At 37.9% G+C, this 14,835-nt stretch overlaps 1 protein-coding gene across 2 annotated transcripts in view; it reads left to right on the top strand.

Moving 5' to 3' along the window:
• The window catches only part of znf385c (zinc finger protein 385C), a 142,672-nt gene that overhangs the window by 83,118 nt on the left and 44,719 nt on the right, over nt 1-14,835 (top strand). The window lies entirely within an intron of this gene.

Raw genomic sequence — 14,835 nt, forward strand, 5'->3', positions numbered from 1 at the left:
GCCTGGGAGTGATTGGAGGTCGTTTTGTTGTGTTTTTTGTTTGGTTTTTATGACTCAAGGGAATTGTATGGTTTGTTTTGTATCACATTGTAAATGTATGGCTATGCAATTCCTGTTAAAAACCAAATAAACAAAGTTTGTAAAAAAAAGAAAAAAAAAAAGAAGAAGACATCACACCTAAGTTTTTCTAAAAAAAAAAAAAACTGTGGAATTTACTTATTGTTGTTACTAACTTCTGTTAGCTTTACAAGCAGGAAAAAAATATATATTTTTAATAGGTCTAAACGTTAAAGGAAAGCTTTCCAAAATGGTGGTTATACAGAACATGCACATATCTGTGGTCTAGTTGTCAGATGCGCAATAACTACTTAGATTGTGGGGTTTAAAGTTTGTTTTTTTTGGAGGGGGGAGATGCATGGCCCAACACAGAAGAGCGACCTCCATCTATGTTAAGAAAATAAAACCAACCTTAACAGAGGAGGTGAACTGAGATTTGAGCTTTCAAAAACCTACAATGCATTGTTTGAGTTGATCCCTTCCTGCTATCATTGCAACCCCAACCCCTGTACAGGAGAGCAGAGGACCTCGCCTATTCAGCCAGGCCAGCAATTCCCTTTAACGACCCCCCTTTCAGAGACTTAGACGGGTATGGGGCATTGCAGAAATTACAAAAGAAGCCAAACGACCCCCATTCCAAAGGGGTGGACCCCCTCGTCAGTTTCAATTTGCATCTTTTCAAAACAAAAACAAAGTTTTGTTGGGCTACTGTATAAAACCTCAAACTCAACGTTATTCCTGACATATTGAATTGAAAGAGCTTCTTGAATGGGAAGCAAAACGCCTTCAAACTTGGAAACAAAGTCCAGTGGATTGTTTTTACTTTCCTTTTGTTTATAGAATTTTTTTGGAAGCTTTTATATTTAGTTCGAACTCTAATTAAATTTGTCTTTGGTGTGTTTTCATCTGGGAACAAGAAAAATGTAACTTTTACAAAAAAAATTTACCACAAAACTACCTCATACAACTTTTATTGTGATTTTGTATACACTGTGTATACAAAACGAAATTTCCTTTTGTACAGCTCTCATGACATTTCCATTTCTTAAAGTGCAGCAATATGGTGCAAAAAATGCATTTATATGGAAGTTCAGAGCATTAAAAAATATATGGTGCAATTATGCCGTGTTTTGGTTTGGTGTTATCAGTTTGATGCAGTCTGTGACATGATTTAGAGTTTTTTCAACAGTTCAGCAGTCTGACTGTAGTGGGGAAGAAGCTGTTCCAGAATCTGCTAGACCTGCATCGCATGCTTCAAAGCCTCTTCCCAGAGGGCAGCAGGGAGAACAGTCCATGGTGGGGGTGTGAGGGGTCACTGATGATGTTACGAGCTTGGGACACTTAGCAATATGATGAAATGTATTTTATGTAGGTCATTACGCTAAAATTAGGATTTCCAGATGCTGTTCAATATCACTTTGTCTAAATATCTTGATTTAAATGCTGAAGTTTATGGCAAGTCTTATTACAGTGCAAAAGGCAGTCTTAGAAACCTATGATATTTGCTTTGAAATTAATTATTTATATATTAAATCTTTTATAGTCACTAACTGAAATGATATGATGTTTGAAAATTGAGCTTCGGCTTACAGGCATATTGACACAAAATAAGGCCTCTGAAGTTAAGTTTTTTAAGTTCTGAAGTCATTACTCTTGTGGTGACTGCTCCATTTTCAGTCATGGGTCAAACTGTGCTTAGCCTTGCATATAATCAGGTCATATGGAGCTGCTTGGCACCGTTGGTAGTTCTAGGAAAACAGGGTAAACTACATGTGAGACATTTTTATAGGAGAAAAGCTGGCTCCCTTTAAGAGACTAACTGTTCTGAGATTAAACATAATCCTCTCAGAATTTCTCTACAGGTTTATTAGACATCAACTGAAGCATCTCTCTGAAACATCCATCTTTATGTAGATTTTCAGATCTCTGCCTGCTCTTCTGCTTCAAACACACACATACAGAAGAGGAGGACAAACACATCTGTGTTGAAATTCTGAAATAAAAAAACAGTTTGGCAGAAGGCAAAGGAGACACTCCATTCTAGTCAAATATTTATTGTACAGATTTTTATACCATATCCCCTTCCTGTGCAAACATTCAGATGCATACTGTCATCTGCAGAACTCGGATAAACATAATAATTTTACCGCTCATTCCTGTTGGTATGACAGGCAGTGATTCAGGGAAAGAATAAATATATAAATGCAGGTAAGTTTTACTTTAATGCACAATGATCTCCAAGTTTTTATTTGGCCACTTTTCAAATATTCAACTCAGTTTTTAATGTTCGTTATTAGGAGACTTCTCGACCTCTTCATGTAACTTCTTTAATTACATGCTTTCTATTGGTTTGATTACAGAATAAAAGTTTAATTATTGTCTGATAAACTGAAAGAACTCTTCAGTTTTAAATAATGGTTTAATTCAAATACGTTATTTTTAAACTGCTTAGTTTTTTAAACTGGTTGGTGGAAACAACGGTATTGTGAGATTGACTTTGAGATTTAATGATGGAAAGCTATAAAAAGATTTTAGGACGACTAAGTATAGGTTTCCTGTAGTGTCTTTATTGAATTACTTTCAAACACTCCAAAACTAATATAATATCTTTCTACTGCAGATAAAAAAGAAACTATTACTAATTATGACTTGAAAAAGAAATCCCAAAAATCTAAATTAAAGCTTTTTTTTTTTGTAAATCTTTGAACGCATATAACATGAACTATACCATTGCGTTAAACCTGTGTGTTTATTATTTCCATCTTTTATAAAATATATTCTCTCTCCCAGGACTGGTGAGTTTTTTATCATGACTGCAGGTTTTTTTCACACTTTAAAAACACAATATTTGTCCAAGTGGGTTTTAAAATTGACCTATACTGTTTGTTGGCCCTATAATATCTTGGCATTATGTCCAGTTAACACTGATGAAAAATGAGTGAATGAATCCAGTTATTGTTCTCTGTCCATGCTCTAACACCTCTCACAGCTTCTTCCACACCACCTGCTGATCACTTTCTAAGCTAATTGGCTGTTAGGAGTCACTTTTCTCTGTACTATTGGAGTGCATCCGGACATCCCACAGCAGTTTACTGTCATTTTGAGCCCTCAAATGGCCACAAGCCTCCAATTCACCATGAGGCCAATTTGCAGTTTCCAGCCACAGAGCAGCAGAAGCAGCTATTTATATGGACACCACATCATAGTTTATTTCCTACCTCCATCCTATGTATGCTCTGTTGATTTGGTTTATTGTAACAAAAAAGCTCCAGCCCTTCACGGACGGTGTTGTATTTGCTGTTCCTTCCGATGCTGTCAGATCCGTTCCCGTCAGCCTGTGGTCTGAGAAAGGGCAGAAGCTACCGGGTTGTTTTCAGGGCAGTTAGGGTGAATGAAACAGCACTACTGCAGATTCACAGCGGTTTGGACATTATATGTATAGAACAGGACCTCACTTTGCATTCTCACTGACAGGCAGAGAAGGACTGTGCTAAACATCATTATAAGTGAGTTCAATATATGCAGCTGGCAAATGACAGGAATCATCTACGCTGCGCATGGTAATTATGTTCGGGTTTTGCATGCACTTAGTGCTCATCACTTCACCGGTCAGCAATTTCCCTTGCAAATTCCTGTTCAACACTTTTAAGTTGCGACGTTGATGCATTCATTATCACAGCTGGATAATCAGATCAGAGGCCTGATGATGAAGGTCCCACTGACATTCCAACTGTTTCTCAGCTGGTGGGCGCAGCTGAGAATCCGAGATCTGATGCCTGACACTCACTATTCAACAGCAGTCGGAGGAAATGCATGTTTAGAGCAAGTTTGCATTCTAAACGACAAATACTCACAGGTTCAGGGCATTTTATCTGTGACAAGAGACGATGAATTGTGGTGATTAATTGCCTGCACCAGAGTCTCATAATTTTTCAGATTTTTCTTGTCCTTAGTTACTATGATTATGTTTAAATTAAAAAACATGATTCAGATCATGTCAATCCAACTGATGACCCAGCTGGGTGGAAGAGATAAACCACAGGTATAAGTATGCAAGAATGATTAAAAAAGAAGCAAACTTTTTTAAAGGACCTTTATTAGAAAGAGCAATTATGCATTGTCAAAATTCTTAGTCTCCTTTGGATCACATTTGTTTTCTAAATTGAGACATCAACCACTGAAGAATAACCCATCCTTTTATGTTTTTGAAAGTATCAGTTGTAGCTTATAGCTTGGTTCTATCCACACAGGTCATGATGCGACTCTGCCGGACACTTGCGGCTGATCGCTGCAGTTCTAGTTAATTGCAGTAGTTCCACTGAAACTGGCACGGTGTGTTTTTTTGCCGCTTAAATCTACGTCACTCTGCAGCAAAGCAGATCGTTCAGCCAACAAGTCCAAGTCAATTAATGAAAGAATTAGGGATCCAGTAACGTTTACATTTAAAAGACTTTGGATCACATTTCCTGGTCTTCTATGTAATAAAGAATTATGTTCATAAAGGTTATCAACACCAATAAAAGATATGACCGTTGGGGATTAAGTAAAGAGCAGGACCAGTTGGCTCTGGTAGAACTGGTTAAAAAACACTTTAATGGCTTACTATCTATTTGAAGCTTACATGTGCACTAATATAGCGCGGTGGGCGTATGCACAGCTTTCATATCCAGAAGAACCAATGCGCTACAGTCAATTTCTATACAGTTTAGGATTTTTTTCTGGGGAAAAAAGATCTCTAAGCAGAGTTCTTGTTGTGTCATTTAAACACAAGTGAACTAGCTCCCAGCATACCTGGGTTATCCAGCTGAAGACATATTTTGGGGGGTAGTGTTAATTAAAAATCAAGGTTGAGGTATGTCCTGCTGGCCAACCTGTCCAATAGTTGTGGTGTGCAGCCTTCCAGCCATCCCTTTATTACTCTGTACCAGATACTCTACCTACCTACATTTAGCCTTGCAAAGTCTTCTTCATAACAAGGCATTTGTTTCCTGCATACTCTCTTAAATGCTCTCTTTGTCTCAAAAAAAAATGCATGGAGTGCGTTTGAATAACACAAGAACTGAACTACTAACACAGACTGTAAAAACTCTGACTTTACTATCTCCAAACCCAGGAAGGAGGAAACTCATCATATCCAGAGTCCCAGGGATATTCATTGAGCTATGGGGAGTATTCAGGTTGAGGGGGGGATGGCATCCCCCTTCTTGAAAAATCTTAAACATCATCCCATTCTTAAATGACTATCCCCCCATAAAATCTCCTGTGACATTTTATTACTAAATTTGTAAAATTCTACTACATATTAACAGTAATGGCAACAATATTGCCCTTTCAACATTTGGCAGGTTGTGGGCTTAGGAGTTAACCTGACTCCACCAGATGGATTTGCTCTGCATATCCATCTGGAAACCTTTCGTAATTTTGGGAAGGGGCGAAAATACTGGTTAGCTGATTGGCCTATGTTGGTGATAGACGGGCCAAATAAACCAATCAGATCAACGAAGCATATGACGTACTAACAGAGCGACGACAAAGAGGAGCCAATTGATAGATCAAACTCTTGCCGAAGCCAGTTGGGAGCAGAGCAAAAACATGTTTTCCTCTGAGAAAAGTCTCCAGAGCAGTGTTTTGCTCTTCTTTCAGTGAAGAAATACTCTGTAAGTACGATAAAACTTGCTTGATAGCCCAGCTAACGCTAGTTTCATCGGCTGAAGCCACCATGTTCTTTAGACTGAACAGTCGCGCTTCTCGTTGCGTCACACCTCAACCCGCCTCAAAGCCAACGCTGATTGGACATTCGTTTGGTGAACTGCCCCAAATTTTCTTCAACGGAGAGTCTCCAGACTGATTAGCGAGTGAAATCTTGAAAAGCTCGCGAGATCAGGATGGTCTCACGAGGCTACTTAGGAGTAGCCTGAGCTAAATAAAGAAAATCAAAGAAGTGGCCTACCATGACTATAAAGATGATCCTAGTGGGAAATGTGTCCTCTGTATTTGTCCCTAACTACGTAGGGGCAGTGATAGCCATGCCAGTACAGGGACTGACTGCAGTTCTGCTGTAAGGTGCCCCGGTCAAGGTCAATGACGGCGTACCTGACATGTAACAACCATACCATGCATATTGCTTTAGGTTAATAGATTATATTAATTAGGCTATGTATGGTTCCAAAAAAAAGAACATTTTCTTCCAAAAATAAGAAAATTCCCCCTTTTTTTTTTTGTGCCTTAACCTTTTCTTTCTCTTTGCCCCCAGATCTCCACAGATCTCTCCAATAAAAGGCAGTAACTTTGAGGAAAACATGCATTCAATGAAAAGCACAGTCTGCTGTTTGCGCATCTGGTGGCCATACCCTGTCGGAAAATAAGACTAGCGTGTTTGAATCTGGTTCTGCAGAAAAGAACTTGCAGTAATTAATAGATTCCCAAAAAGAGACAATGCCTCATATAATGCTGACAAAGCTGTTTCCCTGCTAATGCCCTGACGGAGGAGGGCATAGGAGCTGCAGGTTTACATGGCCAGTCCAGGTTGCTGTTGGCCCAAAGCACTACATCAAGAGCAGCTATAACGTGTTCTCTGTTTGTTAGAACTGAACCTGCCCTCCAATTCAGGCTGTGCATTTAAAGAGAAAATTAGTACATGATAATACAATGTAGTAAATAATGCTTACTTTATTGTGGAGGGGTTATATTTGAGGTGCTTAGCTGTTGGAATTAATTAGGCCAATGTGACTGACTCTGCAAAATTTGTGCTGGATGGAGCTTTAAGGTTGCAACATAGTTTATTTCCATGAGGGATCCAAACACTAATAATTGAGTAGTATGAGCATGCTTTGTTTATTTGTTTTCTCCTTATGCCAATTCACTAATCTGCATGAAAATCATACTGAATTTGTTTTATTGAGGCCTAAAATTTTTGGACTAAAAGGTGCTCCTAAATAATCCTGCATTTGCTATTTTCTTTGTTGTTAGCTGAGCTGTCAGTCCACCATGGACTGTCCAGTTATTCGCATTTTTGTGAGTCTATAAATGTTTTTCACCTCCATTCTGTTAGGCCGTCATTCTATTCAGTCAGTCACTGCTATGGCTAGTTAATGCAACATTAGGAATCACTTTTACAAATTATTGCTTAATTATAATTCAGCTAATGACTTTTTGAAACATTATTTCATTAAACTGTTTTATATTCCCTCCTCTTTCGCATTTTGAATTGAAGTTTTGAACACAGAAAAACTGTTGTTCCTTGTTAGATTGTACAACCTATTTCTCCTCACTCACACTCTTCCTTGGTTCTTATATCGGTTTTATTATTATTGCATATTTCACTTTTATTTTAGCATTTTTTATGTACTATTTTTCTCATAGTGTATTAGTTTGATATATTTATCTAATTTTCACTTAGTACTTCAGTTGAGTGTTATTAGTTAAATAGTTTCTTGACAAAAGCATTTCAGCTCAAGGTTAAAGTATTCTGTTAGTAAATTATTGCATTTCGGAAAGAAACCGAGTGTGTGTTTATTTACTTGTTATATGTGTGTAGGAGTTGCTGTCAGACTTGCAGAATGCTGGTAAAGCAAATCATTCCTCGCTTTTTGTTCTATAGCACCACACCTCACCAGGCAGGTTTTCATAAAACAAAAACTGACAGAGACTGGGAGCTGTTTGGTCATTTATTCCTTATAATTAGATGGAGTTTAAATTGTTTGGATAGTTGTAAAAATATTCCTACTGTTTTTTCATAAGGTTTGCAATTATTGTGTTACTGTGGAACCAGCAGGAAATCTTGGTAATTTGAGTAAACATGAATCCTGCATCTTGCACATTAATAGGTTTTGCTATAAACATCACATTGCTACCATTTTAGATTTTACCCCTACGGATGAGTTTTCACTGAGATACTGCTTAAAGCTGCCAGGAGTAGCCAGGTTTTGTGTCCTGATTTACCCAGCCGTCTCCATGGACGAAGGAACAAACTGGTCATTCTACCAGAACACAGTCTCTCATCGACGGTAGAGGCTTTTTTAATGATAAAAACTAAAATTGGCAGATTTTCTTCCAATATCTTACATGACATCAGGAATAACACTATGGAATATTATCCCCAGCTATGCAACATAACTGCAACAGATATTGTTGCTAAAATAGGACATCATAGATAAAACTTATGCTTTAACTCTGGACTTTTATGAGGCCATGTTTAAGCATAAAGAAAATCCCTTTTGACCTGTTTTACATCCATTTTTTCACACCTTTTTATTTGTTATGATGAAGCTAATGATCATCATAGGATCCTAATTGTCCTATGATGATCATAAGAAGAAGGTTGAGACAAATTCCACATTACCAGGCTGGTATTTCGACACAAGGAAGATTGACTTTAAAGATTTCCTTAGTTCAAAGATGTTGGTGTTGTTAATTTATTCATAATTTTTTTGCACACATTTGCAGCCTTTGAAGGAAACAATAAGAAGACAAGGATAAAACAATAAATTACTTGAGTTGTTAGTTTTCATATATTTCATATTTCAAATATGTTTGCTAGCTTATGCAAGAATACATCATTTTCACAGGTGCACATGTAAAAAAAAAAAGGATTTAAAAAAATCTGTTTCAACTCCATGGTTCCACGCAAACATACCCACACCCGAGTAGATGCAATGTGACAGCTGTTGTTGTGTAACTAAGCCCAGTGACTCATGAACGGGAGGAATGCAGGGCTGTGATGAGTTGAGGAGTAGAAAGAGGAAGCCTGCCTGGGGAAGGTCTTATAGAGACAGTCGGATGTTCTCAAAGTCATCTGGGAGGGAGGGATGGAGGGAGAAAAAGATGCTGGACACTTAGTTTCAGGCCATGCCTCTAACTACAAGCGCTTGTCTGGATGCTGAACCACAAGCGAAGCGTGAATAAATCAAAGCCTTGATGCAGCCGTGACCATGGTGAGAAGAACCATATGCTAACAAAACCACATACAAAGGAATACGCATAAGAGTCAGTTACTCGATTTTAAAAGATGCAAAGTTATAGTATGAGCATCCTGAAATCAAACAAAGCACTCATAGAGAATGTGCTTCAGCCTTTTTTAAAAAGAACTCCCTTTAGAGTCATTCAGAATATATGCCAAGTACAAAATTATACCTTGTTTGATTTTGTCTGCATGTGAATTTGTGTGTGTGTTTGGTGGACTTGTTTATATTGACTTTCCTCTTGGCCCGGGAGCTATTTGTTTTTCAGCAATGCGTAGGCAGTTTTGTTTGGACGTGTGTGTGTGATATTCGCCTAGTACATGCAAAATGAGCACACACACTTCCACATTCGATGTTGTACATGCCTGGATCCAGGCTGTGCCTCCATGGCAGTGTTATCATCCAAAGAGGCAAACAGCCAGCCCCTGATTTAATAAGCTGCCTAGGGAGAAACGGAGAGGTGGGAAAGCACTATCAGCTGATAACTGTCCTCCCTCCAAGCCCATCTTTTTCCTCTTATAGCCTTGCCAAGAAAAAAGCTCGCCGTTTCCTTGTTTTTTTGTGTGTGAATGTGCATGCCCTGTGTGGGAGCGATTCCCCGCCGGCTTCTTCCCACGTGTCTGTGGGCTGCATGCGTGCTGGGTGTCAGACAGACAGCAGAGGAGAACCCACACATGGCAAAGGCAGGCCTGATCTCCTCGCTAAGGAGCATATGTACAGTCCTACATCCACTAATCGCACACTCAAAACGAGCATCTTACGTCATAGGTGGCCATTTTGCCAAGGAGGAAGAATCCATGGCCTGGAGTACAGACAGAATCTCTGTCCTCGTTGTCCTCTCCTTTCTTCACGTCATGTTGCACTCCCATCACTGTTCACAAGCTTGACAACGATTCTAAACAAGTTATCTCTAAATGCTACAACAAACAGGAAGGAAAGATCAACACAAGATCGGCTGATTTATGTTGACATCTTTAGTTTTCTGTAGTGGCTTTGAAGCCATATGAGGACGGCTCTCTGAGCTCTTTATATTTCATGCAGCAGACTATTTGTAGTTGGTTTAAATCTTAGAAATGAAAAAAAATGAATGTTATTTTGCTTTCTGTTATTTTTTTTATTTTTTTATTATATTGAGAGGTTGACCTGATCTCTTTAGCTTTACAATACAGATACAAACACTTTATATATTGTTTTGTCCGAGCAGTCTGGAAGGCAAAGTAGTTAAAATAAATTATTTAGTTTATTATTTCCTTTATGTTTTTATGTTTCTAAGAGAGTGACTATGATACTTTGTGGTTAAGGTCTTACTTTAGTAAAGCCATGACCTCCTGTGACAGGTTTTACCCAGTTTTTATTTTATCACAATTAGCACAACTAATATATAAAGTGAAGTGAATTTACAGTCATGAAAACTGTGCAGACTGCCTTTATCATCTAAAATAACTTCTGTTTTTCTCATGACTGGCAGTGCAATACCTTAACTTTTGATGATATCACTTAAAGGGATTTTTGTTATTATCAAGAAAACATTGAGATTGGCAGGGTATCATATTACTCAGCTTTTATTAACTTTTTTTTTTTTTTTTTTTTGGTTTTCTTTGTATTTGGTCGAGACAGTTTTAGTAGTAAATTAAAATAAAGAAGAAAGTGAGGACAAGTAGGTTGCTCTAATATTTCTATTGCATTACTTTATAAAAGAATATTTTACTAACTGAGTCTTAGTGGCTCCAAAACAACAGTGTTAATGAAAGGATAGGGAATTAACCTTAATATTTTCAAGTTGATTTTCAAGTCAATTAATAATTGAGCTTTTATTGATCTCACACTGGAGAATTTTACCTCTGCTTCCTCTTGTGGAGCAGTGGGCTGCCATTGTGTGGCACCCAGGGAGCAGTGTGGGGTTAAGGGTGTTGCTCAGAGAGCCAGAGTTGAGGCTGTGGGGATCGAACCGAGTAATTACAACTTTCTTGGACCACAGGCGCTGTGCTCTATCCACTAGGCTAACACTCTCCCTTATTTAACAGTCCAGCTCATTACAGTGCAGATAGGAGTTTTTTCAACCTGCTAAAGAAATTTTTTTTCAAGTAGCTTCTTAGATGAGATTAGATTTACAAAAGTCAATAATACTGAAAAAAGCTAACATTGTATCTTCAGAGTAATCAGAAATATCATATGTTTTAATTTGTGACCATCTGATCAGTGTTCAGAGCGTCTGATCAGAGCTAGACAAGCAGAAAATAAGCCGATTTCTCAGTCATATCTCATGTAGGATACTAAAAAGTCAATGTTCTGGTTGTTTCTCTTGATTTTACGCTGTATAAAGGTTGCTTAACTTTCATTAAGTTTCATTAATTTAGTCTTAAAGTGTATTTACACCAACCACATTTGGTCTGCTTTAAAAGCAAAAGAGTTTGTTTTGCCACTTAGTCTGGTCCTCTGGTGGAGGTGTAAATAAAGACCAGTGAACTCCGATCTGTCCCAAAGAATACATCTCTTTGGACTTTGCAAGCAAGCCACCATAGTTGTAAATATACTACCAAAATCAAACTTGTTACACTAAAAGTACAATTCAAAAATAAACCAGACCTAAGAGAATAAATTAATTCTGCTTTTGGTCTAAACAAAACAATCAGGCCAAAGTATTTTTCAGGTGTGAATACAACCTTATTTGTTAGAACGATGGCACTGCACATGTCAAACATTTTAAAGGGGTCATAGAATGATTATATAGGATATTTGGTCTGGAAATGGAGCGACCGAACCCGACCTGACGCCTTTGGCCCCGTGCTTCCATCAGCATACCATCACAGTCGGATTCGGACCAGCCCCGGAGCTGATGACTCGGTTCGAATGCCTGTTCCGGTCAAGTCAGCGGCCCAAAGAAAGCCATTGTAAGATCTCAAATTCCTCCCCATTTTATGGCAAAGTTAATTATTTCATTCCCCTTTAGAAAAAGTGGATTTCAAAATCTGGTGAGGAGATTAGGAAAGTGATGAAGCTCAGATGAAGATCATTGGACAGACGGTGCTTCAATGCAGTTTGGAGAAACGGGGGGGAAACCATAACCATTTTACTTATTAAAAAAAAAATGCTAGCCTGATTCCTAAAGCTATTCATAATGTATAGTAAATCTTTATGTAAATTCTTAAGAATTTATTTTTTATACAAAAAAAGAGATTTTTAGTTAGATTACAGATAATCAGTGCATGTAGACCACCATCTCCATTTGTTGGAAGCTTGGGCAAAACCATCACAGTTACTACACAACTCTGAATTGCAGTTTACAACATTAAACATTCTTGGTGATACCAAACCAATGAATAACAAAAATATTATTAATAATTTAAAAATAAATAATAAATAATTTAAAAATGCAAACGAAATGATCTTAAAAAAATAATAAAGGGCTAAAGTGCAACTTTTAGCTTAACTTTAGAACATAGTAGCTTTTTTCACTATTTAATTTTTAGTAAATTGGTCCTGTATAAATCTCGCTTTAGGACTGTTCATAGCTGGTTTTTGACATTGCTTTGTTTTTGCTTTTGCCATTAAGAAAACTGCACAGCGGTGGTTTTTGTGTTTTTCAAGAGCTGAATGACAGGCATGGTTCCGGGTGGCCACGGTGACCCGCAGCTGACACCAATGATTGATCCTGGTGCAGGAATAAGTGCCTGCGCACAGCTGAGCGCACCAGTCTACTGAAACGCAGCCAGGCGGAAAATTTGAAATCTCTTCATCCCTGGTCCATTTGAAATCCGATATCTCTAGTCTTCTTCTCACGCAGCCACCTTTCCTCAGCCAATCAATCAGTAGTTAAATGGTGTGTTTATGTGCATGTGTGGGAATGCACAGAAGGGGGAGTTTTTTATTTTTTTGTCCTTGAGGGCTAAAAGCGTGCATGCATCCAGTAAAACTTCCTTTCCCTTCAAACACACCATTTAAAAAGGAGATACCTTTTTACACACTGACTTACACTTGTATGAGGTGCACCCGTGGCGTAGGATGCCAGTCGAATTTTTAATTCTGCCATTTGTTTCCTCTGAATGTTTTGAGGCAGTATGTGTCCCCCAAAAATATATTTTTTCTTTTGTCAATTTAAATGTTTCAGAAAATCAGATCAATTTAAAGAATCTGTTTTCAATGGTTGCATTTCGTAAGAGAAAATCTAGCCATACCAGGGTTTTACTATGCTGAAAAACCGAATAACTACCTCAACCTAACAACTGCTTGTCCCCATGCGTCTTTGCAAAATTAATGTAATTCAGATAGGGACTTTGTTATGTGCTTTAGTGCATATCTTCTCCAAGAGAACGGAATTCATGGTTCTGTTATTTTACCCCAAGTTTTTCCAGGGCTCTCATTTATAAAACATTGTCTTGGATCCATACTAAAAATTGTATGTGCCAGAAAAATGAAAATTGGCTACACATAAAATTCAGATTTCAGAAACCATGTGCATTCTCCCTAGTATTGCATTTTCCTTAACAAAGCACAGCTGCACTTCAAAGTTTGTGCATAAGCTTCCGCCTCATGTTCTGTCCTCTGCAGATGAACAGCATGGTCAGGTATCATAGGAGTCAGCCATACCGAAATGAGACAGATACTGTTATCTATATATGACGCATTTGTCCCTCTCTTACTTTATCCTGGCTGTGATCATCCAGCTCGTTTCCAGAGACATAATAATGCCTAGTAGGATGCTGGACAGTGGTGTTTGGAGACCTCCGTGCCTAAATATTTACCTAAACCAGCTTGCTTTCCTCAGGACCTGAAGCTTAAAACTCATTTATTGCTGTTTGTGGTGCCCCCCATATAATCTCCCGGGGGCCACATCAGGTTGGGAGAAAAGTCTTTACTACAGACTCTGTAGTATTATCATTTTATTCAGGTGTGGAAGCAGATGGACATCTTAAAGGTCTAGGAATCTGCACCTCCAGGACTGGAATTGAAGTCCCCTTATCTGCGCTCAGTGTGCTTGCAGATTTTTAAGTATAGTCAAAGTATCTGGATGTCAAAACAAAAACAAAAAACAAATTAAGTAGTTTTACTTTTTATAAACCCATAAGAGGAGTTTTTTTGTTTTGACGTCTATGTTTATCACTAACTTTTAATTCACAATGTACACATGCTTAATGGAGCACCTATACACCTAGCTATGCAGCAGAGCATAACTCTGCTGAAAATAAGTAAGATGTTTTTGTTTGTTTTTTGTTTGGGGGGTCTTTCTTTGTTAACCTCCTGGATGAATCCTCGGTGCATCTTTGGGGTAATTGTTTTAGCCATTCATTCATAGAAACGTTTAACACTGTTGCATTTCACTCTGATTGTGGACAGTGATTTGTTTGTGATTAAGTCCCAATGCCTTTTCAACCCAGCTGATTTCAATGACTTTATTATTTTTCTTTAGTTCTGGGTAAAATATAATCTTTGACTCATTTCTGTCAGGCAGGTTTGGGTCACAATGAATTCTTGATTCTCCAATTCTGGCAGTGATCAGAGAATTAATGTGAAGAATATGGTTTTTAATTGTTAAAGTCTTGATCACTAAAGGGGGAGAATTACTTTTTCCCATGGTTTGGATAGCTGTTTATCCCTTTCTAAAGGAAACCATGATTTAGTTTTCTAGTTTTTATTTTCTGTATTCACTTTAGCTATCCGTCGGGTATTAAAGATTGTTGCATAATCTGCAGCATTTAGAAACCATGGAGAAAATTTTTTTTTACGGGAACATCAATGCTTTTCTTACCATATTTGTAGTTCTAGTCTAATTGGTAGAATTTGTTTCCTCAACCTTAACTATTTATCCTTTTGTCTTTAC

Source organism: Cyprinodon tularosa, unplaced genomic scaffold, assembly GCF_016077235.1.
Source record: "Cyprinodon tularosa strain WSP-4 unplaced genomic scaffold, ASM1607723v1 ctg14, whole genome shotgun sequence".
NCBI classification, from domain to species: Eukaryota; Metazoa; Chordata; class Actinopteri; order Cyprinodontiformes; family Cyprinodontidae; genus Cyprinodon; species Cyprinodon tularosa.